Below are 23,606 nucleotides of genomic sequence, written 5' to 3'. Positions count from 1 at the left end.
TTCTGTGCTGAAAAACACAACTTATACACGGTAGTTTGAACTGATATGCAGCATCCTTTTATGCAGTAATTTATTTGCAGTAAACCCTAATTATCATAACCAATCCCCAGTAATATGCCATATTTAGACCCACACTAATATACCATCTCCAGGTCACCAGGAATATACCAACTTCAGCCCCCAGTGATATACCATCTCCAGGTCACCAGTAATATACCATCTCCTATACCATCTCCAGCCCTTAGGCTAATTTATTGAGTAGGTCTAAAGTGCAGTAATAATAAAAATATAAAACTCTGCTTACCTTAGTCTTTAGGTCACTTGCGGAGCTTGAGTGGGTTTAATGTTTTCAGATTCTGTTTAGTTGTTTTTCTTAAACACTGTATTTAATTTTGATTGTAAGCATAGCTCCCAACCGTCCCGATTTTGACGGGACTTTCCCGTTTTTCGTACCCCTGCCCCGCGTCACGGGCAGCTATGATATTGTCACGGATTTCCCCCCCAGGTCCCGCTGTGTCCCGGCGCTGTGTCCGCATAGTAAATACTTTGAAAGTCTGAACTCACAGTACAGAATGGCTTCTACAGACATCGGGAGGGAATCCTTTTCAGAGAAGTGTCGGGCTTAGCGCAGAGCAGGGACCACGTCATCAGCTTCAGATCTGTCCATATATGGTCGCTGCATCTCCTAGGGTTCCCCAGAGCAGACATCGGGAGGGAATCCTTTTCAGAGAAGTGTCGGCTTAGCTGAGAGAGCAGGGACCACGTCATCAGCTCAGATCTCTATCTGTCCATATATGGTCTCCAGGGCTTCCCCAGACACAAGCTCTTTATATAATTAAATTAAATAAAGTTTTGGCCAGGCTGAGATTCGAACCTGGGACCCTCTGCACCATAGACAGGAGCCTTAACTAACTGAGCTATAAGCCCAGTGATACAGAGCTGGGGATTTCTGGTAAGTAAGACATGTTATCTGCCATTTACACTGTGACACAGACTAATGCCCTGATATATAGAGAGGGATCTTCTCAGAGATTATTATTGTAATTATTGAGACTATTATTATTATTATAAATTTTATTATTATGGAGATGATTATTAATAATGGTAAAAATAATAATAATCATCTCAATAATAATAATAATAATAATAATAATAATAGTCTCAATAATTACAATAATCTGAGAAGATCCCTCCCTATATACCAAGGCAGTATATAGTTCTTAGTTACCAAAATTCTCCACTTGTTAATCACTGAGGTTATAGCTCAGTGGGTTGAGGCGCTGTGTTATTATTGTACATGGACACTGCAGGTTCTGGGTTCAAATCCCAATAAGGATAATTTTTTTTTTTTTTTTAATTATGATTTTTATTATTTTTAATATGGCTAAAATTTGGGGCGTGGCCAGGGAGTGATTGGGGGTGTGGCTTAGGGGGATCGCCGCGGCACGCTACGCGTGCCGCCATTTTGTCCCTCTTTCCTTTTCCCAAATGTTGGGAGGTATGTGTAAGGGCTTTTAATTTTTAAATGGATTATGTTTATGAGCATAAGACTGTTGGGAGCTTACAGATTATGTCTCCCCAGCATGTCTCTCTTTTACATATGAACAGCCTGAATGACGGAAGTAATAGGATGTATATTTACCAATCAATGGTAAAAAGCATCTATATAGCAATGGTGAAAGTTATCGTGTATCAACACAACAGTACAGGAAATTGTTCTATATACTGTAAATGACTGTTAATTAAGTTTCAATCTCTGAAAAAACCAAAGTGTTAAATTAGTTTTAGAAGGTTATAGCATAAAAATGCATTTTTTACAATAGCCGTAGCATAAAACGTGGGCATGATCATGATTTCCTGTGTGTTTTATATTCATGAAAGTCTTTTCAGCACAATTCACAAATACCTTCAAGACACAATTTATTTTACTTCCATTTGTACTTCCTTTTATCACTTCACTAACATCAAGGTTCAACTGAATAGACAGTTAGAGAATGAGGCAGATCATGAGACTCATGCAGTAAAGTAGATATGTCCATTTTCATTAGTTAATTCGCATTGCTGTCTGCAGGAGGAAATGCCAAATGTGCTTTACTCGTGAAAGGTTCAAGTAGGCCTCGGAGTTTCTGGTACAGAGGTATGAAGCCTGTAAACAAATAAATATAACATCAGGAATAGTAATGTAACCAATGTTTTGCTTTCATCTCAGTCCTCTCTCAGTTTTCTATTTAATGTGTCTGTAAACAAATGAATATAAAAGCAAGAAAGATTACACTACAGACAGACAGAGAGAGTGAGCAAGCAATGTATTCATATTTGTACCATGAACTGATGATATTTACAAATAAATTCTATGACCAATTTTGACCCCTTACTGACGTGTGACATATTAGTACACACATCGGCTGCAGGCTTAGCCTTCTCCATACAAGGTGGGTGTTTGATAAATATTGCAGTAAACACCCACCAGTAACACCTGCGACCGGTGTGAGTGTTGCCATATTTGCTTAGATTGTCGCTCCCCATGATGTCATTGAGGGACCTTCAAAGGTATATGTGTATTGAGAGGATTAAAAGATACTGGTGCTGTTGCATATTAATTACAGTATATGCCTGGTGCTATTGTAGTTTACAGCATAGCCATACTTCCTTTATGTCACAAAATCACACAATATAAATTAAAACAAAAAATAGTGGGGGAGATTTATGATTTTTTTTACTTTCCAATTTTAGTGCAAAAAAAGTTGCACATTTTTGTGCAGTTTGTGTTTTGCATATTTTTATGCAACCTTTGCATATTATCACCACAACTTGTAGTGCACAGCTTTTGGATGGATTTGCTTTGTTTATTTATATATGTAACCAGCTGTTTGGACTAAAGTTAGTTGTATTGGCCATCTGTGACTATTTGCAGATATGTAGAGGAAGAACGTTACAAACCATGCTCTGTGTTGCTGGAGCCAAGCACTCTCTCTTCACCCTCCTATCTTATCAATGGCCCAACTCCATCAGGAGTGAAAAAAGAAGAAAGGGTGTGTGGGCTGTGTTCAAAACACCCCTACACACAGCAAAGTTATGAACCGGAGCTCCCAGTTAGCTCTCTGGGAAAACCTCACTAGCTGGGCCCGGGGTTGGACAGCTTCTGCAGCGCCCAAGCCTGGTTAGGAGTACCCTACTCCTGTGTCAGGAGACCCATGATTTACACCATGAAGAAGTGGAATACATTGAACGGTGACAGCCACAGACAAGGTCACGGTTGCAGGGAGATTGTAATGCCCCTTAACTCCCATCTAAAAGCTTTCAGATTTCCACATCTATTCCCCAGCCAAACAAATGAATAAACTTCAAGACCCAAAAATCGTGATATAGCTAATTTACTGAGCCATCAGCAGCAGGTCATCTCATAGTGGCTTTGCACACTCCGGAGACATGAAATGTGGAAGCGCAGGGCTTGACCCTCTCCTCAACAACATACCTTCAACATTTTCAGGGTTCAGGTATTGCCAAAGTTGACTTGCTGAAAAGTATCCAAAATATAGCTCAGTGTAATGCTGGACTAGATTTCTCTATGCATTGTGCATATTCATCATGTCCTAGGTGAGCCCAGCACCTCAGATAACACTAGTGATGTTGTTGTATGAGGACTCTCAAGACTTAATTCTGAATGTAACTAGTGATAACCTTCTATTATGCTGAACTTCCATATATAGTCCAGCTACTTGCTTATATAAGCCAAGCAACACTTGCTATGAGTGGACCATTTCTATAGCACTTCAGTGAGCTGTGGTGAAATGTAGTCCTGTGCTCATGATAACCACATTTACCAGTGCAAACTATAGAAGATAGCTCTAGAAAGAGTGGGAATACCATTGGGAGATAACCCTTGTTCATGCCCCCCCCCCCAGACTGACCATAGAATGGATATAGTAAGCTAAAAGGGACATTTTATGCCCAACTAAGTCACACCGCCATATTAGCCAAATTCTCCTGTTGAAGCCATGCTAACTGGTCAAAACATTTTGGGGGCTAGAAACATTGTTTTACTCAGCAGTCTATTTCCAATTTGAGTTAGATGATAATGTTGGGACTATCTATCATCCCAACATGGGACAGTGATAACCCTTCTATGCGGATGTGAACTGCAGTTACACCTGCAATTAAGAGATAACTATAAGAAAATTGCTGTTCCATAAAGTGAGCTATAACAACTCACACACTTTCTTGTTGAAGCTACCCCGTCTTTATGTACTTAAAGTGGAATTCCCACAAAGACAAAATAACACATTTTATAATTCAATTATGTTAACAAAATGACAGCCTTTCACCGATATAATTCTTAACTGTCTATATTAGTTGTGCTGGTGTATTTTTTGATTGGCATTGAATATGACCAAACACTCAGTCCTATGGTTGGATAGGTATTCCTGTCTGCTTAGATTCCTCTTACGTGGACGCAGATCTCCTGTATTGCATCTCCTGTACTTTGGGGCTGGGGCTTAAAGGAGCAATCTTACTGAATGTAACTGTTTTTTATCCTATTGTACCTCTAGGGTACACCCCCCAGAAAGAAATGCCAGACTATAAACATATATAAAAATTGAAAACACTTTATTGTTGTCAATACATATTATAAAATCCCTAGAGGTACAATAGTATCTTCGTAGCTACCCGCTGATTAAGGTGCACACAAAGGGGCAAAGTGACGTTGTAATATAAGCACTATGAGCCCATATGACTCCATATTGTTTTCTAACGAATGTGACTGTTCATAAAAGTTTTATTTTTGGGTGTCACGGGTGTCCACGTCTCGTATCGCAGCCACACCCGTGCCCCTCTCCGTGGCGGCGCCCTCCACAGCCCTCACTTACTTCTCTGGGTTCCTGCTTCTGTCCCAGCCGGTCAGCACACACGTTATCTCTCCCAAGCGCCGGCTTTAGAAGATTTGAAGGGCTAGCACACCGCTGGTTGGCGCTGGCTACTATCGGGTTTTCTATTTAAGCCAGTTGCTTCCATCAACCCCTGCTGGATCTTTAACTACATGCCTGAGAGAAAGCTTCCTGTTGTGATTCCTGTTCTTTGTATCCTGACCTCCTGTTGTGACCTCAGACCTGACCCTCACTTAGCACCTCTGCCGCCTGCCCTTTATATCAGCTTGTTCCTGACTCCGAGAACGCTCTCTGTTCCTGTACCTGGACCTTGGCTACCACCATGGGCAAGTCACATGGTGCATGCCTAATACTGGTACCACACTGCACATCCTGGAAAAAATGGACTTTGCACTGCTCAGATGTCACAGACTAACCACAGTGCAGAGCACAGGACTCATGTATTACACCCATTCATCATTTATTACTATGATGCTCTGAGTCCTGTCCTTTGGTCCATGAAAGACAGGCATTGCAAGGTCAGTTTTCACAGACTCACTACAGTGATGTGCCACTGGTCTAAGAGTTCAGTGCTTGAAATAGGACTTTTCTGGCAATGAAACTGATTGTCAGTAAACTGTCAAATTTGTGTTTTGCCTATTAAAATGAACAGATGGTATTTTTGCTGTTTTTAGAATCCATTCCTGATTTCTGATTTAAACACTAAATCATATAAGTATATATATTCTCAAATATAATTTTGCACAATATTAATTTTGTTGTAGCACAACTACAGTAATATCTGAATAGTAAAGGTTGAAACTAGAGTGTACAACTTACAGTAAAAATCAACATCATATGGGATTAAAAAAAGAATAGCACATAACAGCAGCTTTTAGTTGCATAATATACCATATTATTTGGACAGAAGGACACAAACCATAAGACATGCCCATAATGAAGAGGGGAAAAAATATTTTGTATTATACAGTATAACCAATGGGTAATATACTCAGGAACTATAGTCAGGTGATATTATGCATACGGTATAAGGAACCATAGTTCTCCTTCTTCATAAGATGACAGCTGTAAGAAACTCCACAATTTCAGTGACACTTCCCTACTAACATTCCTCCAAAGAGTGACTAGAATATTTTCCACAATGTCTAACATAAAGAGCTTATGGAATACCTGCAGCAGAAGACATCATTTGGCTGGTATCTGTCGGTTGGATTCTGTCATATTTCATGATTATACAAGTACTCCTGTCCATGGCACTGTGTTCTGTCAAGGGAATCTGGTCTTGTGCTTCTCTTTTTGACCTCATCAGACTCAATATTGTAGTCCTTGGTCAGAAGAGGACCGTCTGTATTTACTATAGTCTCCACCAGAAATCTGTTGCAGACTATAACTAAAATCTCCACCAAGTCATACCTAGTCAAAACGGTATGATCTGGCACAGAAGGTTTCCAGATTTACTAGGAGCCCAAAGCCTCTTAGTAGGTACAGAATGTTGTGAGCTGGTGGTGATGGTGGTGGGGGGCTTATGGCATGCAAAATTCCAGTCTACATATATTCCTCCCCATTGTTTACACACTAGATATATATTAAGTATATGCAAGGTAAGAAAATTGATTATGTGCATAATCACTGTATGTATATAATGAGACTAATGTGAATGTAATAATGGGGCAGATTTACTTACCCGGTTCATTCGCGATCCAGCGGCGCCTTCTCTGCGCTGGATTCGGGTCCGGCCGGGATTTATTAAGGTAGTTCCTCCGCCGTCCACCAGGTGGCACTGCTGCGCTGACAAGCATTGGAACGCACTGGAGTTCACCGGCTCGGCCTGAGTGAAGGTAAGTGCATGCTCCGCGACAGATTTTTTGTTTTAAATGCGGCGTTTTTTCCGAATCCGTCGGGTTTTCGTTCGGCCACGCCCCCCAATTTCCGTCGCGTGCATGCCAGCGCCGATGCGCCACAATCCGATCGCGTGCGCCAAAATCCCGGGGCAATTCAGGGGAAATTGGCGCAGAAATATTCGGGTAACACATCGGGAAAACGCGACCCCCAATGTGTTATATAATGAGTGAGAAAGTGGGCACATCTTCTTAAACGTCACAGTGTACCCTGTTCCATATGCAAGTGAAGCAATATTTATTATATTCACATATTCACTTTAACCTGTATAAAAATAAAGCATTATTCATTGCCAAAGACCTTTTTAAAAAAAATTCATTCATTACCCATAGAATATTTATTACATTTTGGCTGGGGTTTAGAGGGTAGAAGTTCATGCAGAACCTACCAGTCCTACGCCAAACACAGGATGAAAAAAAAGCAGGAGAGGCAATAAATATCTTACACAAAGGGAGGATAGTTTGCAACATTTTTATTTCAAAGTGTTCTTGTTATATGCCCACCAATCACTGCAAAGTTCCCAGTTCCTGTGGTTGTAAAACAAAGAAAATCATGAAGCCAACACCATTGAAAGCTGGCTTACTGTAAATTGTTTGTGCTGGTATACAGTATTACATTAAACATGGAGCAGTGCTTCTACGTCTTGGCCCAAAACAAGTTGGTTACTAACAATTAAAGCATGTTCTACAGCCCCTTGTCAGGGCAATTTTTTTTGGAATATTTGTTTTACTTTTACTACCTGCCTTCCACAAGCAAACACTTTTTATGCTGCAAGTCACATAGCTGTAAATATTTATTTGCAAGTTGTATTTTGTAATAGCCGCATTCAATATTCTATACAATTTATTAGAAAGCTAATGAAATAGAAGTTGAGAAAATATGCAAATAATTTTATTTACAATTTTAACTCTCTGGTCATAATGACATTTAAATCGAACTCACTAACACTGCACTTCTACAGTTTATTATGTTAAAAATATATAAAACTTGACTTTTTATACTGTCTACATAAGGACTCTTTTTATAGGACTTACCTTGGATGCACATACACAGAGCAGGTGTAAATCTTTCTTTTCTTGTATCCAGAATTCATTTTGGCTCGTAATAACTTATGCAAAAATAAATTTAAAGTAAGCGGTAAACTAGACCTTACTTATAAATTCTGTAAAGTGAGACACTACAAAGAAAACATACCCTTTAACCCCTTGATGACCAATGCATTGTGTTTTTATGGCGGCCATTAAGGGTCCTTCTTCTGATGCGGCGCCTTTTTACGATGGTGTGTCAGATTGAGGTACATTGGCCGAGACGTGGCACTAACACCCGGGATTGGAAAAACTCAGATCCTGGGTGTTTAACCCCTAACACGGCACGGTGAAGTATGACCGCGGCGTGCAAGTGTGTCCCTGTGGATCGGGGGATCCAATCCATCCTGCTGCAGCCCCGTTGTAAGGCTTGTGCCCTGAGGCTTCCGGCTCCTCTTCACGCCAGGTTCCGCCTCCTGGCAGGACGCGGCTCACTGAGCAGGACGTGACTAACTGAGCATGCGTCAAGCCTAAGTCTGGAGAAATTTTAAAAAAGTAAAAAAAAAACAGTAAAAATCATTTTATAGTAATAATTAAATAACTGAAACAAAATGCAAATAAAGTATATAAAACAAAAAAAACGCATATTTGGTAACATCGTGTCCATATTAATCTGTACAATAAATCTAAATCAATATTTAACCTGTTTGGTGAACGGCGTAAAAAAAAAACCATCCAAGTATAAGCAGAGGCCTCTTTACCACCAATTTTAATTTTTTTTAAATTTAAGTAAAAAAACCAAATAATTTTTTTATTGACTTGTGGTGAGGTTTTTCAGCACATTTTTTATGTTGAAAAACTCGGTTCATACACGAGTATACACAGTACAATTTTTCATCAAATACCCTCACAAAATATGTTCTAAAAATTGATCAAAAAAAGTTATGCACCCTCATATAATACCACTGAAAAGAACAACTCTTTTTACAAAAATGAAGCCAACCAGATCTGTCAACAGAAAAATACAGAAGTTATGTCCCTAAAAAGTTGTTGATAAAGTTAAAATATTATTTTTAACTTATTGGAGTGGGGGAAAAAAAGTGCTAAAAGTTCAAATTAAAAATGTATAATTTTGTTTGTGTCCCCCTTGAAATAGTTAAAAAAATCTCATGAATAAGCTACTGATCCCCAAAATGAATTATCTGTACAGTGTACCTCATCCTGCAAATAATAAGCCTTCATATGTCTACATTACCAAAAAAATATGTCCATGTGCCCATACAGCAGTTTACCACCACCGAAATTGGGCATCAAACTTTGCAGTGCGTTTCATCATTTAATTCATTATGTAAGTGTCAGTTTTGGCCTAAATGAATGTATTTTACAAAAAAAATTCAAAAGTTTCTAAATCGCACTTCCATTTTGCTTGAACCCATGTGAAATACTTAAAGGGTTAATAAACTAAATAGAAGTTGTCTAACATTTTACTATTATCTAGGCCTTTGAAAGTCACTGATATAAGCTGAGTTTTGGCGATTTTCATGAAAATGAGAAAGATCGCACCTAAAGTTCTAAGCCTCATAACATCTAAGCCTCAGAAAAATGAGAGAACGCATAAAATATCATTCCAACATATAGCAGACATTCCGAAAATGTTAGTTATCAAGCTTTTTGGGCAGTGTAACTATCTGCCTGCAAAGCAGAACGTTTCAAACTTTGAAAATGAAGAATTTTTCCAAACTTTTGACAAATTTTTATTTGTTTTAGAACGAAACGCAAAACCTATCACTTAAATTTTACAACTAACATCAAGTACAACATGTCACAAGACAACAGTCTCAAAATCAACTGGATATGTTAAAGCGTTCCGAAGTTATAACCAATTATCGTGACACAGGGCAGATTCTAAAAATCGAGTCTGGTCACTAGGCTAAAAAGAAGCATAGGTCATAAGGGGTTAATGAGTGAGTAGTTATTTATTTGCCATTGTAATCCATTAACTAATAATAAGATTTTACCATTTTTTTCCTGATTATCCTTTCAAGTTACAGTTTGTCAACATAAACCTGCGACATCATGCAAAAAGAAGAAAGCCTTTTTCTTCATAAGCATTTGAATACTGTACATTATTAAAAGCAGAAATCGTTTTTCCATTCAAACATACAGTAAACTGTCATCTATATTAGAAGCACAGGAGAAACATCAAACCCTGTACCCCAGTCTGATAAAAATAATTGCAGTTTATAAGGCTATGTGCTCATTTAGATGTCCGTTTGGTGCCACCAAAAAAACGTGTTCACATGTAGTTTGTGTTTTGTCCGTATCATATCCATGTTATTGATTTTCACCTGTTTTACAACAATTTAGCCACCAAAACATTTACATAATCTGAAAAAAAAAAACAGACTGCACACAAATATCATCAGTGCGGGCAGACCAACTGACTTCTATGGCGGTCTGGCGTCTACATGTAACATGCTTTGTTTGTCACAGTTTACACCAGCTTTACCTAAGCAGCTATTTAAAAAAAAAAAAAAATCACACATTTTTCAATCCTAATCCTAATAAGGTATTGGTTAAGAAAGTGGAGTAACATGGCAAATGTGTAGCTGCTCTATATGTATCACTTACCAATTTGATACATGTCCCACAACAACTAAATACAGGCTCTTGCAAAACTTACTTTAGGTGCAAATGCCGGCTGGTGTAACCTATAGATACTGCAAACTATATATGCTAATCAAATTGCAGTTTGCTAGCTAACATTTAATTTTGAAAAAAAAATTTGGCCACTCAGGCTCGGTTATTACAGTTTAATTCCTTAAACATAAAATAATTACACTTGTTATTGCTTCTTGCAGCTGAGAAATCTGTGTCCATTTGAGTGCAAACGCATTGCATTAGCTGGGCACATTTTGCTGTATTACAGTACCAAAATAATTAATTGCACCACCTGTTCTGAAATTTAAGTAAGATGATTTCCTATGGGAGCCTCGAGCCTGTGACCAAGCCACAGTGTCTAAGTTAAACTAAACACAGCAGAAAGAAAGTAAATGAAAGTTTGACATATATTTCAGTTGTTAAAAGCAATCACCAGCTGCTTAGTAAATGCAATAAAAGCAAACAAACGGGCAAACAAAAAATAAAATACATAGCAGCGTACACAGCTTTTTAAAATATTTTTAGGTTTTATGAACTGATTTTATTTTCTATGCAAAAAGCAACTGTAATTTAACCTCTTAAGGATACAGCCATTTTGAGACTTAAAGGACATCTACCACCAGGATGAAGGGCTGTAAACCAAGCCCACTGACTGGTTTGTGCCTCCTCTGGCAGGATCTGCGCTTCTTTTATCTTCTCATGCCCTATAGGATTTAACAATTATGCAAATTAACGTGAGGGACTCCAGGCTCCATTAATACCTATGAAGCCTAAAGCCCCTAACTTGCATAATTTTAAAAGCTTTAAAAAAAAAAAGGGAATAATACGATAAAAGAAGAGTGGATCCTGCCATAGGGGGCACACAGCAGCATGTCAGTGTGCTTGGTTTACAATCCTACATTCTGGTGGTTGATGTCCTTTAAGGCTCAGTAATCTGAAGTTCATTGCTTTAACTTACCAAAGTGATTTTGAGATTTTTTTCATGACATGTTAGCATTAAATTGTGGCTGATATGTTTTGCATTTATTTATTTAAAAAATTAAAAAAATTGGTGATATTTAAGAAATATTTTGCCATTTTCAGACAGTTTCAAACATGCTCATCAAACTCATCTCTTTAGGCACACTCGCTAACTGCATGAAATGTCAATTCTCTCTTTACTAATCCATCCTGTGTCTTCCTATGCAGTGAGAGTATGGTGACGTCACACGAGAGGTGTGAATTCACACTGGGAGCATGGGAGAGGGAGGTGGGAGGGAGTGAATAAATAGCATCCTGGAGTGCCGGACATCTTGTCCCCACGCTCCGTGCTGCTTATTATAAATTTGTTTTCTAGGTGATCATGGCATGTCAAGACTAGCAACCAAAATCGTTGGAATCAAAATGAAGAGGAGCGGAGGTGAGTACTGTATATAGTTGAGTATATGTAAGCAGACACTAGTATATGCCGATAGCCCTATATTTTAACACAAAAACTGGAAAAACCTATTGACTCGAGTATAAGCCGAGGGTGGGAAATGCATTGGTCACAGCCTCCCCAATATATAGCCTGCCAGCCCCCTGTAGTAAATAGCCTGCCAGCCCTCTGTAGTATATAGCCTGCCAGCCCTCTATAGTATATAGCCTGGCAGCCCCCTGTAGCATATAGCCTGCCTGCCCCTCTAGTATATAGCCTGCCAGCCCCTGCCTGTAATGCTTGTAGGAAAAAAACAAACAGTGCACTCACCTTCCGACGCCGCTCCCGCAGGTCCTCTTCTATACAACAATGCTCCGGCATCAGCTCCGTGTCCCCGCGCTGTCCGTCGCAGGCACCAGCCTCTCGCTGAAATCATGGTGTGTGCCGATGCCAGCGCATATAGTAGAATGTCAGCTAGCGGCATAACACCTTTTTGTCTATGAAGCTGGTTGAGGGCTTGTTTTTAGTGGGACATGTTGTAACATATACTTTCTTGATATCAAATTTTATCAATGGGACGAGATAGGTAAAAATAATAAATTCTGGTGCGTTGTTACACTTTTTCACGGGATTCAATTTTCAGGCTCAAAAATTATTTCATTTTATAGCACGGGCTGTTAAGGACACGTTGATATAAAATATTTGGGGTTTGTATGGTAAATTTAATTTTATGTCAATATATGACAATGAGCTCTGCCTCCCTGATAATGACAATAGGGAAAGAATGCCCAGCCACAATCACAGGCAGGAATAGCATCTACTCTATAATTTGCTGCCAGGTAAGTCAGCTTACACACAGATCTGTAGAAACTATGTTCATGTTGAATCAAAGTGTGCTAGCTGTTGAGTCAATGTCTAGAAGACTGAATGTGACAGTGTGACAATGTAAATGAATAGGATGTTAAGGATGTATGGAGTGGTTTAAAGCCTGACAATACGGGCGCAGTCTGCTTCAATCGTGATCTGCACAAAGTGTCATGCATTAAAGTACTGCAGGCAGAGACCCTGTCGCATCATCAGGGGGCAACAATCTCTATTATCATAATAACCTAAAAAATAAAGGGGATGTGAAATTTGGACCATACAGTGAAAGCCATAAAAACAGGGCCCACAAGAAAATCACACAAACACATTTTTTCTATCAATTTCACCACATTTTTGGTTTTCCAGCTTCAGTACATTGTATGGAATATTGAATAGTGCCCTCATACATCTTTGTAAACAGAACAATTCATTTGCTTTTGGAAGGAGAGGCGCAAAAAGATAAAATTCTAAAACAGAAAAGGGTCCCGATCAAGGGCAAGAGGTTAATTGGTACCACCGCCCTGAGTGCATTTTTTTCTTTAGCTCCCACTGTTTGTGAATAACCACTGCTATTATAACTGGGTATTTTCATTAGGCTCTACTGTCTGGTGGGGGACTGACTTTTATGACCAAGCAGAACAAAAATAGAACATCCCCTTAGGTTTTTTCCAGAGGCCCAATGGTCCCTGAACACAAATATTTGAATAGACTCATTAAAGTTAACAGATTTATTTGCTAAATGTGTCTGTAACACCAATAAACAATATATTAAAAAACAAAACATATTATTTTTTATATTTCCCTATTCTTTCTTTTTTTGTCATAGCATAGAATAAGATTTCATTAGCACTTTTTCTATGGATCTCTTGAATTGCTAAATATAAAATGCCAGTAAAAGGTTTTTGTGCGTAATAAATGCCAACACAAACAAGCTGAAAAACCACAACGTGGCATCCACTAATGTGGCATCTTACCTGCAGACTTTGCGGTTCTGAATTTCATTGCAGTAAATCCGCAGTGTTATACAGTATCAGTATAATATATGGGATTTCTAAAAATCCCATACACAGATCGTGGTGAGCTCCACCCATCTGCCGTGATAAAAAAACATTTTGGCTTGTTTCGGAGGCCTGCAGAATAGCTGCAAAATTTCTGCTGGGGTAACTTCTGCAGCCATTACACTACATGTGCACAATGTAAAGATAAATCTTATGATACCTTCAAACAGCAATATTCTGATATACTCTTTTTATTTCTTATAGAAGCAATACAAAAAAGGTATAACTGGTTATATCATATATTTTCTAGTGAGATGGAAAAAAAATAAAATTTTGCTACTATGTTTATGCAGTGTCCAGTATTAATAATGTGTTCCCTTTATTTTGTAGGTGAATAAATCTTTTACATATTTTATGTTGTACTAAAAACATTGATTTTGGTGTCCTTAGAGCATTAACCTTTTTATTTGTCCTTCAATAGAGTTCTGCAAGGGTTTACCTTTTGCAGGATTTGCAATTTGTATTGGTACTATTTTGAGTCAATATGGTATAAAAAACTGAAGTTATTGTTAGTAATTATACAGGAGGAGATAAGTGTCTGAGAGCAAATTATTCTAGTTGCTCATGGCAACCAAGCATAGCTCAACTTTCATTTTATAAACTGCTGTGGGGTAATAATATCTGAGCTCTGAATGGTTGCAATTGGCAACTAGCACAGTTGTACCCTCAGACACTTCTGATAAATCTCTTTATTTGTTATACTTTCAGCATGCTGAATAAATAATGCATAATATTTTATAGTATAGATCAATACTTAAAGGGGTATTCCCACTTCGGCAAATTAATGTTATTGTTTGTATGATGAAAAATTATATGATTTTCCAATATACTTTCTGTATTAACTCCTCGCTATTTTCTAGATCTCTGCTTGCTGTCCTTCTATAGAAAGCTTCAATGTTTAATTCAAGTGGACATGAATCTGACCATGATCACACAGGTGCACGGCTCGTTATATCACAGAGAGTAATCAGAGCTGTGTGTTATAATGAGCCGTGCACCTGTGTGACCATGGTCACATTTCTGTTAAAGGTGAACCTGAACGGTAAAAAATGATGCACTCTGTTGAAGCAGTGCAGGGGGCACCCGATTCATAAAAAATGTGAGATACAAATCATGAATCTGGTACACACTGTATTCTACACAGGCAAACTGCTCATAGCGCAGTTGGCATTGTTCTTAGTAAATGTGCCCCATTAAAGGGGTATTCCCATGTGAGCATTCACATTTAATTTAATTCTTCAATTAGATGTTATTAAAAAAAATGTTCCTGTGTGATGATAATTTCTCATAAATGTAGTCATGTTGTCCCTTAGAAGCTAGATAGCTTCCTCGGACCACCTCACATTTTGGCAGCAATGGCCAGACATGCACAATTATTTCCTGCCTGACCACATGGCTTCAGCATACAGTAACTCCCGGACATTTCATATACAAAAACTTTTTGTTTCTTTGTGCACCCGATGGATTAAAAAAACCTGCGGAATTTAAAAAACGAAGAATGTCGCAAAATCAAGCACTCACATGCACCGAGAAGAACCAGGTGAACTCCGGCAGACCTAGTCGCAGCAGCGACACCTGGTGGACATCGGGCACACGACCTTAGTGAATCGCCGGAAGACCCGAATCCTCGTCGGAGAACACGCGGCTTGATTGTGACAGGACCAGGTAAGTAAATCTGCCCCATTGCATTGAAAGTGAAAGTAAAGTGTCTATTACTGTAGTGAGCAGTGCCATTATGTTCAGCTTTGTTACTGTTTACTTACCATCCGCTATCTTTTTGTAAAGGAGGTAAAAAAAGCGAAAATCCAGACGGTAATGTGAAATTAGCCTTACATTCAGTCTAACATTGCGGCCTTTAAAAAGAAAAGAAAAAAATCACACATTTTTGTGCAACAAAGTTGCAAAGTTGATTGCCGTTTCTTCCTGCCAAGTTCACAACCTGAGATCAGCAGAGCTTTTGCAGTGTTTTTTGAAACTTTTTCAAGTCACAGATAGCCAATACAACTAAAGATAAATTCACACTACTGTTCAAACCTCCGTTCCTTACCTCTGTTAAAAAAAAGATAAAGAACAGAGGTTTTTTTAACGTATCTGTTAAAAATCCCATTGACATCAATGTAAATTTTATGGCAGTTTGGCAAGTATCTGTTATCCATGCGTTTTTCTGCGTATCCATACGGAGGAAAAGTACTCTGGCCTCCATCATTTTTTCCATTCGCAAAACGCATGGATAATGTATACCTGCCTAAATGTAACATTACCGATTACATAAAATTTGCATTTTAATTGATACATTAAACCTTAGGTTTGGACTGCAGTGTAAAAGTAGCCTAACTTTAGTCTAAACCACTGGATTCGTTAGATAAATAAAGCTAATCCATCCAAAAGTTGTTGTGCAAATATGAAAAAGTTGGAGAAAAATGTTTTTCCTCCTCAAAATGTCCAATATTCCCAGCATTTCAGTCAAAATCCACACTAAAAATAGCCAACAGCAAATTACCATTGAGGGCCCCCATCCTCAATTGAAAAAAATAGATAATTTCTACTTTTTTAAGATATCTACTTCTCTTATTTTAAATGTATTTTTTTATTTTGTACAAAGATAGACTTAACACAAAAACCTACGTCCCTGATGGGATTAAATGTGTAAATTTTTTCTTTCTAACTTCTTCTTTCCTGTTTGTGTTATGAAAAACTCATGCGGAGATACATATGTATTCAATGAAAATGTTGCCCTAGGATACAGGACATCAAGGCAACATATTGAACGATTGTGCTGCAATATGGCATTCAGCTACTATATTACAGTAGGAAAAAAACTTGACTCTGGCTCTACATGCTACTCTACGGGAGTCATTTATCTTTAGTCAGGACATTTGCTCACGTCTTTTCTTGTTTATTCACTTATCTTAGAGGTTTATATCAGGCAGCTGTGTCTATAGGGTTTTTGCTTCTTTCTATGAAAATGTTGCACAAAAGTCTCAAACTCTTCTTCAGCTTCTTGTAAAGCTTTTCCTGCGCATGGCCAGGGCTGAAGTTTTTTTTGCAACTTTTTGTTTTCTGCTAAAATTTCGCCTTTTTCATACGTTCACATCTATATATATCAGGCGCAACACTGAAAAAGTCTTACGCATCTGGTTTTGCGAGTGGAAAAGTCGCAAAAATATAGGCACAAATATATGAAATGTTGCAAAAATAAGAGAAATTAAGGGGAAAATTCAAAGATAAATGACCCCCTATTTTGGCAAGGTTTTATAATCTGACAGAGCATATGTATACATAGCCTTATAGTTCAAAGGGCTTAAAAAACATAGTCAGTCTATGAATCACAGACTAACCACAGACCAACCACAGTGCAGGAGACAGGACTCATCATAGCTATACAAGACACAAGGATTCAATGCTTCCCAGCAAAACAGCAGCACCAACCTGTAATCTTCATTGTTGTTATTGATGTGATACACATAGTCCCAATCCCAGCCGTTGCTCTGTGAAACAGGACATGGCTTAGGACAAAGCCAAGTGTTTACTCCTAAGATGATTTTACATGTCTTTTAGGCAAATAGACTATACATGTGGTGGACACTATGATACTATAGATTTATCATATGTTTCTGAGGTAAAATTGTTCTAGTTGCCCATGGAAACCAATCGGAGCTCAGCTATAATTTTAGAAACAGCTGTGGGAAAATGAAAGCTGACAAAAAGTGCAGGAAATATATCATACACTTCAGTTTGCAAGATACCAAATGCAGCAAAAATACATACACATTTATATTGTCATAGTATAAACTATAATACTGTATATAGTATATACATACTCTTACTATAGAGTGCTCAATTTATCAATCTGTATAAGATGTTGAAGATACTTTAACAATTAATGTGACAAAACATTATTTTTCTTATTTTTCTGGAGTAAGCTAAGCTGACAAATAGGTGCAAAGACTAGACAGTCTAATACTTAAAGTGTAACCGTCATTCTGATAAAAAAAAAATATATTCTGCGCCAGGTGTCCCTGGGAATCATTCCTCAAAGTATTTTGCCTCTCGGCCCTCACTTAGTACATATTTTGGCCCATAGAAACCATGGTTTCCAGCTGTCAAAATAACTACAATCAGCAAGATGGAGGGCGGGACCTGCCTCCTTTATTGAAAATGTTGCGACGTTGCTTAACAATGTCATTATTCACCGTACAGTACAAAGTGTAATCATAAGGTGTACAAAAGCAAAGACAAGTGTGTAAAAAAGGGTTAAAATTACCCAAAAAGCTCTGGAGAGAACTCTCATGGTGGGAGCCTCAGGTCCACAGCTGATGTAATCCAACCTGCACATGTGCATTGATGTCCAGAGGCTGCCGAGAAGCCATCTTGGAGAAGGGCAACCAAGTCATCGATGCAGTGTGCACCAAGGCAAATAATAAACATCAAGTGACCTGTGGCAACAACTGGGACAAATGAGCATATGCATATTGTCCTAGGTAAGGAAGGGGGGGAGTTGTAAACTACTAAAGGATTGATCTATAAGTAAGGGGATCACCCTTGTTACCACAGCAACAAGATACAACAACATAGTAATATACACCTCTATGCGGTGTACACATATTCAAGGTTTATGGTAGTTAGGTGCCCACTATGGTGATACATCACCTAATTAAAGATAGGTAAAGCGTATAAGAATCCATTTGTGATCGATGCTATGTCCGTGTAACAAGTGACTGAGATACGACATGAGTATTTATTATGTAATCTTTATTTCTTCAGATACATTTTTTTATTTCTTCAGATAAATTTGTTGACCATTTATATACGTTCAGACGTATCTTTTTACCCAATCGGATGGATGACATCTCTCTTGGTGGATGATACCTCAATTTTTCATGTGAACCATTACAATTTTTACTTTGTTTTTTCTTTTTTACATCTTGTGTAGGGTCTAAGCTTCAAATTGTGCCACTCAATACCCACATATATGTGGGACAATGTAGGTTGGCGGCTGCAGTTGTTTTAGATCTCCGCGTTGGAGGATGTGAGTGTGATATATGCTCCATCTCCAACGGGGTATCCTCCCACCTCTTTGGGATGTGATTATACTCACTAAATATCCCACTGGTGCGCATTCTTATGCGCTTAACCTATCTTTCATTAGGTGATGTATCACCATGTTGGGCACCTAGCGCTAACTACCATAAATCACCTTGTTGTTGCCGTGGTAACAAGGGCGGACATCTTAATATAGATAAATCCTTTAGTAGTTTACAACTCCCCCCCCCTTTCTTAGGACAATGTGTATATGCTCATTTGTCTCAGTTGTTGTCAAAGGCATTTGATGTTTATTTTTTGCCTTGGTGCACACTGCATTGAGGGCTTGGTTGCCCTTTTCCAAGATGGCTTCTCGGCAGCCTTTGGGCACCAATGCACATGTGCAGGTTGGATCCACAGAAGCTGACATTACATTAGCTGTGAGGCTTCCACCATGAGAGTTCTCTCCAGAGCTTTTTGGGTAAGTATAACCCCTTTTTTATACACTTGTCTTTGCACTTGTACACCTTATGATTACACTTTGTACTGTATAATTATACAGTTTATTTATACAGCGAATAATGTCATTGTTATATACATGTATTTGAAATCGATGCACTTTACCTTTGAATGTTTGTACAATGATGAATTACATAATATTGCACGGGTACTTTAAGACACACCTCTTTATGCTAATCACTTACTATGTTTTGCTATATATATTCAATGTGGGTCACTTGTTAGTTGCTTGATGAAGGTGTTATACAACGAAACGTCGCCACTTGTTCAATAAAGTTCACCTTTAATTTTGAAATTGGAACCACAGAGTGCTGCCCGCTTTTTACTCTATCTATCTATCTATCTATCTATCCCATATCTATCTATCTATCTATCTATCTATTTATCTATCCATCTATCCATACCTGTCTATGCAAAACTTCAGTGCAACACATGAGGGCACAGCTTGAGGACTTGGAGTGTCTCTCCTGCCATTTCCTGCTGTTGAGGTTGAGGGAGTGGGGGACGGGGATTGTGATCGATCTGCATGGATTATTTGTTTATATACAAGTGTAGGAAAATCTGAGGGAGAGTTAAGTGTACTTGTTTGGTTACTACATTAGTCAGGGCTCCTGGCAGCACATGATTGAGTGCTGGAGCACATGCCTAATGGTACCCCATTTTTTCTTCTTTTCATGCTTCCTAACAAACACCACCATTTGCACAATGATTGACAATATTTTACAGAAAGAAGAAAACCTAAAGAAAACCTTGGAACCAGCAGGCGCCGTGCTAACCTGGTGTACTTAGAGGGTAATAAAAATGGAAACTGGAGAGGTATAACTGGAAATAGTATTCAGTCCCCTATATGTTGCAGTTTTTTCTTGCAGGTAGGTTGGGAGATTGTAAACTCTAATACAGAAATTTATAAGATTTTGATAAATCTAACACTCTATGTCATTGGCTGAATACTGTTTGTTCGTGCCTAGGATACATAAATACAAAAAAAATCAAACAAACATCTTTTCAAGCTAACCAAACAATCCTCCAACAAGAAGTACAAATCCGTGGGTTGTTAATTACCTTGCTTTTGTGTACAATTGAATGTATCTCCAAGTACAGAAAACTACTCAAGGCCATAGATGCCCACAAGAACTGTGTATTTTACAAAAAAAGGTTTCTCCATTAGGTTCTTTTTATATTTTATTTTTCAGAAGTGAAAATAGACTGAGAATTGTAATGTAACTCTGTTCTCACCTCTCCTAAATTGAACTTCTATTTGGTAAAGTGGTTGTCACAAGAGACACGGAGAACAGAGTGCTCTGTAGAAAAATGCTTTTGCCATTGTATGGGTCTCTGAAACCACAAAAATTAGAGCTTTGGAAATATCTAGGCCAGTTACAGAAGTAAAAGCAACCTTGTGATTCATAATAAAAAAAATGTTCAATAACATGTAGTTAACCTACCCGGTATCCTCCATTTATATCTTTCCTCTGACTCCTAGTTGCCTTATTCTTTCTGTAAAATGGTATCCTATAAGACTACTTTATGCCTTAGTAGTCTGATACGCTCTGACTTTAGATAGCTAAAATCATGTAGAGCTTCCAAAAGAGCACTTAAAACGGGTGAGAGATTAATAGCCAAAAGTTAAGGTGCTTTATTTCATGTGTCCATGAGTCTGTGGACAGCTGCAGCATCTGTCAGTCTCCACTCCTCTACACTCATGCAGCTCCCTCACCTCTCCCCCCTTCCTGTCATGTGCATTGAGCAGCCAGGGGAGGGAGGGGGATGGTGTGAATTCATGAGGAGAAAAAGGCACACACAGGCTGCAGATGTCCCCTCAGTCTCACCACATGCTGCTGGCAGGGAGCCAGGCAATATGAATTAAACTTATATAAACTACTGAAATGATTCAGGATACTGACGAAAGCATTTTTTTAAAATCAGCATAGCACTGGCTATTGGAACTTGTCACCATCTAAAAATTACATTTCTGGTGACAGGTTTGCTTTAACTTTTGGTTATTCAAATCATCGTACTGATACTACTTTTTTGTTCTTTTTATTTATTAACCAGATCTAGGGCTTAAGCTGGTACCCAGGTAATCCTGTTTACATTCAGTGCCACTTTATCCCTTTGATTACAGAGTTAGTTAAGTAAAATAAAAATAAATGTCCAAAAACATTTGGATGTATGCTTACATTATTCATTTTAAGAAAAACAAACACCAGTACAAAAGGAGGAAACTAGGCATTATAACTGCCTATGTAGCAAATTCTGTTCGATAGTAATGCCTCATGCCCACAAACACATTTTAGGGCTGTGTGCTAGCCAATTATTCAATGGGTGGCACTTTCCATTTCTTTCTACGAGCTCATGACCATGGCCTGTGGATGAGCCGTCTGCACGAGCTACAGAAGTAAGAGCAGGTCCTATTCCTGCCCCTCTTTGCAGTACTATTTTGTTTTGCAGTACTATTAAACAGATGGGTCCCAAACAAGGGATCAGGGCCCCTTATTTGGGGCCAACAAATAGCATACATGCATGAGGCTTAATAATGTGTGTATGTCTAGGTTTGTGTATATATATATATATATATATATATATATATATATATATATATATATATATGTAACAAGTAATAATAAACTAATACAATAGCTAAACAATGTATGCTATTTGTATACCACATCTGCTTCAATAATATTAATAAGTAAGTGAGCTGCAGAGTAAGTGAATACTGGGGGACCACTTCACTAACTTTTTAAGGTACCACATAGATTTGTTTTATATGTGGCATATACTTATGTTATACTTTACAATATACTTTACAATTACAACATACTTGTGTTTCTTTAAATTGTTAGTAAATTTCTACAAAGGACCAGACGATTGGCTTATAAAATATTTGCAACCAAATATTTTCCAAGGGAGGAAACTGGCATTATGATATAAACAATAGTACTTGTAAAGAGATTGTAACCAATTGAGTTTTGAATATGTGCCATCACATAGTATAATAAGTGACAGCCAGCATGGGTTTACTAAGGATAGAGGTTGTCAGACCAACCTGATCTGCTTCTATGAAGGGATGACACCAAGCTGTGTAGTATAATACAGTCTATGGAGGATGTTCATAGGCTCCAGGGTGACATGGACAAACTGAGTGTTTGGTCATCCACTTGGCAAATGGGGTTCAAAATGGATAAATAAACCAGGGTACTAATAATTCACATAATACCGGGCAATGTCAATTAGTTACCTCTAAAGCCAGCAAGATTATGTCATGTATCATAAGTGGTATGGACTTTTGGGAAAGGGATCTAATATTACCACTATACAACTAAGAGCCACAAAAATGATAAGGGGTATGGAGGGTCTCAGTTACATTTATTTAGTCTTAAAAAGAGAAGACTATGAGGGGACATGATTAATTTATATAAATATATACATGTTCCATACAAAAAATATTGTGGACAGTTGACCAGTTTAAATCGAATCAGACAAGCGGGTATTGTCAGTGCATGGGGAATACAAGGTTTAATTACCAGAGGTGACAAGACTTTTTTACTATGAGAACTGTGCATCTGTGGAATAGCTTGCCTCAGGTGCTGGTCATAGCAGGGACAGCAGAGAGCTTCAAGAAAGGTCTAGATGCCTTTCTACATCTTAATAACATTAATGGTTATGTTATATACAATTGTTTCCCTTAATTCCCTTCCGCATAAACGATGAAACACTATCTAAGAAAAAGAGAAAAGAAAAGAGACTTGTGTAATCAGTCGAGGCAGGTAGGGTCCATTAAATTAAAGGGAACCTGTCACAGGAGACCCATTTTTAGCACTCCCCCAGTCCCCACAGAGCATAGTACATACACTGCCAAAGTGTTTTTGTATTAAAAATAGGTTTTACAGAAAAAAAGATATGTTATATTGTACCTTTCATTAGCATCTGCTGTGTGACTAGGCACTCATCCACTGGGAGTGGCTGGAAAGGAGCAGTTTCCCCACCACCCTTGGGGAACAGCTTCTCCATCTGTCGTTTTCAAATATATGAAAACACCCATCACTTGGCTTAGCGACGCCCCCTGCTCCGCTACAGCCAATCCCGAGTGAGGGGAGTTATTCATATATTTGAAAAGGACACATGGAGAAGCTGTTTCCCAAGGGTGGGTGGGGGGGAACTGCTCCTTTCCAGCCACTCCCAGTGGACGAGTGCCTAGTCACACAGCAGATGCTAATGAAAGGTACAATATAACATATCTTTTTTTCTGTAAAACCTATTTTTTTTTTTTTTA

General features: G+C 38.3%; 1 long non-coding RNA gene across 3 annotated transcripts; it reads right to left on the bottom strand.

Moving 5' to 3' along the window:
- Window positions 1-1,831: 1,831 nt before the first annotated feature.
- On the bottom strand, window positions 1,832-18,179 carry LOC140118043 (uncharacterized). Of its 3 annotated transcripts, XR_011853127.1 has the most exons (5): window positions 18,054-18,176; window positions 15,553-15,642; window positions 7,980-8,346; window positions 7,820-7,893; window positions 1,832-2,146 (listed from the first exon to the last, which is right to left on the bottom strand). It is a non-coding gene; the product is annotated as an uncharacterized lncRNA (long non-coding RNA). The 3 variants fall into 3 exon arrangements; XR_011853125.1 differs by having other exon boundaries at window positions 7,820-8,346; window positions 18,054-18,179; XR_011853126.1 differs by lacking the exon at window positions 1,832-2,146 and adding an exon at window positions 6,944-7,312 and having other exon boundaries at window positions 7,820-8,346; window positions 18,054-18,179.
- Between the last annotated feature and the right edge of the window lie 5,427 nt (window positions 18,180-23,606).

This window comes from Engystomops pustulosus, chromosome 2 (assembly GCF_040894005.1).
Source record: "Engystomops pustulosus chromosome 2, aEngPut4.maternal, whole genome shotgun sequence".
In the NCBI taxonomy this organism is placed as follows: Eukaryota; Metazoa; Chordata; class Amphibia; order Anura; family Leptodactylidae; genus Engystomops; species Engystomops pustulosus.
This window is presented reverse-complemented; position numbering and strand designations above follow the sequence as displayed.